We start from the raw sequence: 2966 nt of genomic DNA on the forward strand, positions 1-2966 counted from the left end.
CCTTCAGAAATAGTTCTCAAAGAATCCCGTGCAAAGATCTCCAGAAACAGGACAGAAAGTGATGGTGGGAAAAGGAACACACAAGCCAGGTACACGTCCAGTGCTTGTGACTGTTGTAGCAATTGCACACTTGGTATTCACAAATTTACATGGCATTGCCGTGAGCCTGTAACCAGCCTCTTGGCCTGCTCCAAACCTACCCTTTTTCACCAGCTTTTCACAGGGTTGTGAGCTAATCTGATTGGGGTAACATAGCATTTTTCTCTCAGTGACATCATACCATTTGGCTTACCTGTGTTTCTAATGATGAGGATATCCCCTCAAAGGCTCTCAGGAAAATTGACATCACGGCACTTAAAGGGTGGACACGCAGGAGCCTTTGTGGGTTTTGTGGGGGTTTTGGCTGTTTTTCTTGGCATGCTTGTTTTTAAAGTGTTCCTCTCTACAGCTAATCTATGGTGCTCATATGGTATGAATAAATCTGCCCTGCTTCTTCACAGGAGACTCCAATTTTGCTTTACAGCAAGTGATTGAATCTGCTATAGAAAAGTCCAACCACCTTCTGCATAGCAAAGGATAAGAAAGTAGGGGGCTTTGTGGCATCTGAATAATCCAAATAACAATTAAAAAATATATTATCAGTAGGTTCCTTCAGATATTCACTGTGAAGTTAGTTCCTGTCATGATCATTATTTTGTGTTTTTGTAAGTGTTTTACAGGAGAAATATAAGGCACAGCTAATTTTGATAGCAACATGTAGCGCAACGATCACATGCTACACGCCTGGTAAACTCAAGTAGAAGGCCCTTGTAAAGGAATATCAGGCTGCCGATGCTGAGCAAAATAAATGTCCTTTTCAATCAGTCCAATTTTTAAAAGCTACAAATAGTTTAAAGCAGAGAAAAGAGCAGTGAATGTGTATAATGGAACAATTACATGGTTCTTCAGGTTCACGATGTGCTCTTTTCCTACCAAAAAAAAAAAAAAATACATCACCAATGCTATCTAGGATATCTAGATAGAAAAAAAAAAGTTTTGCAGAAAGTATGGTTCCTGTTATTTAAGTGTCAACATTAGATTCATCCACTGTGGTGGTGGATGTCAGGCCTTAATATGCACAGTATATTGGGAGGCAATTAATCACAGTAAAACACTCAAAAATAACGAGATGGCAGATTTGATTTTATTTTTATTAAAAAATAAACATGGATGTTGCCCTTCTTCCAGTTTAGCTGAGACAAGCTGGAATATCTCTATTCATTCTAATTACAATAACATGATAAGAATTAAGGGGGGGGAAGCTCTATTTTGACAATGTGGAACACAGTCTAAAAGGAAATTTGGGAAAAAGACCAAGTGGCACATTTAGACCAATCTTGCTGAACAGAGGGCAATTCAACATCCATAGACAAGATAGTATCACTCAAGACGAGGTTTTGCCCCCTTGCTACACTTTCTCTGGAACGTGTGGAGATCCAACCTTGCCGTGCATCGCTCCATTAGCCACACACAACGCTCCTCAGACCAGCCAGGCAGCAGGAAAATTTCTAGAGCTGCCAGTGGGATATTGAGGTGTAGTGTCACTTGCAAAAGCCCCCTTCCCATTAGCTTTCCACACCAATCCAATTGCACCGCACAGGCAAAGTCAACTTCAGCCCTTACCCTACACCTAACTCGTACCTGTCCAACACTTCAACTGACAACTCTCCAAAACCTACCTACAAACTCTCCACATCTCATCCTTCGCTCTAAACTGCTCTCCCTACTATGAATCTCATAGACAAGCCTTCATCCTGCAATAATACTCTGACATCAAACACCTGCACCGCAACTTCCGCAATAATACGCCAACACCAACCAACTCCAACACAAAAAACTTCACCTGAAGATTCCACCCTACACTAACTGCTGACAAACACACACTGTCGTCACCAAAGCCAAACATTGCAACAACTAGCGCAAAGTTAAAATTGCATGTGCAGCGCAATATTGTCGGTGTGAGTTAATGCAGAGGTGGGCTTGGAAGTTGCAGTGTACACCCTATGGCTTAATACAGCATTTTATTGGGGGATCTGTGTTCTCCCTGGGAGAAGGGTATAAGCAGAGGCCTTTTTAAAGGCAAGACGGGAACGGTTCTGCAGGTCTCTGAAGCGGAGAGTAAGAAATTTTATCTGGGTTCTGGCGCAGGATCTTCTTGTGCGCTTGCTTTTCTGTCCAATCAGGTGCTGCTGGGGAGAAAGAGAAAGAGAGGGAGAGAGAAGTATTTAGGACAGGATTCACAACCTCAACAGCCCTGTCCCAAGCACAGTTAACCCAAGCCTGCGGGCATCCCGAGAGGCCTGATAAGATTTACGCTACTCTATCCCCCCTCCAAAAGCCTGGCAATTAACAGAATCACACAGCAAATATTTCTTGAGGAGGCACCCAAAGTGTTTGTGTTCTTTTTCAGGCAGATGCTAGTGCAAGAAGATCGCAAATACTCTGAAAAACTACCAGGATGGTAAAAAATAACATCTTGAAAAGGGAAAGGACCGGGTGATGTTTCTTCTCATCAGCTCACGCATTTCCACCTTACCCGAACCTCCTACGGTGTTGAACAGGAAACGTGCAGCTTGGATGCAGAATTCCTGGTATTCCAAACCTGGGGAAGAAAGGAAGAAAAACATGAGACTGAGCCTAAAGTGGGACGCTGCTCATAATCTGAAAATACCAAAAAAAGGGATGAGGAGCTAACGCCCTTACTTGGAGAGCTCTCAAAGTCTGCCTGTTAAGGAAAAGAAAAAGAAGAAGAGAAAAGAAGACAGGAGCCCCAAAGAATATTCACAGAAGAGAAAGCAGTACGTAAAAACATAGCTTACATCATGCAGACAGGGAGAGATCAGGAGTTCAAAAGCAAAGCCCAGCGATCTAACGAAAATTAAAATCCAGACCAGAAGACAGTAGAAGTGCCAAGAGGTGGTACTGAT

At 42.7% G+C, this 2966-nt stretch overlaps 1 long non-coding RNA gene across 1 annotated transcript in view; it reads right to left on the minus strand.

Moving 5' to 3' along the window:
- Nucleotides 1-1163: 1163 nt before the first annotated feature.
- The window catches only part of LOC129209069 (uncharacterized), a 545390-nt gene continuing 543587 nt past the window's right edge, over nt 1164-2966 (minus strand). Inside the window, exons 2-3 of the long non-coding RNA XR_008577970.1 lie at nt 2576-2641; nt 1164-2225 (exon numbers count right to left, since the gene is read on the minus strand). This is a non-coding gene — a long non-coding RNA (uncharacterized LOC129209069). The remainder of the gene's footprint in view (nt 2226-2575; nt 2642-2966) is intronic.

This window comes from Grus americana, chromosome 7 (assembly GCF_028858705.1).
Source record: "Grus americana isolate bGruAme1 chromosome 7, bGruAme1.mat, whole genome shotgun sequence".
In the NCBI taxonomy this organism is placed as follows: domain Eukaryota; kingdom Metazoa; phylum Chordata; class Aves; order Gruiformes; family Gruidae; genus Grus; species Grus americana.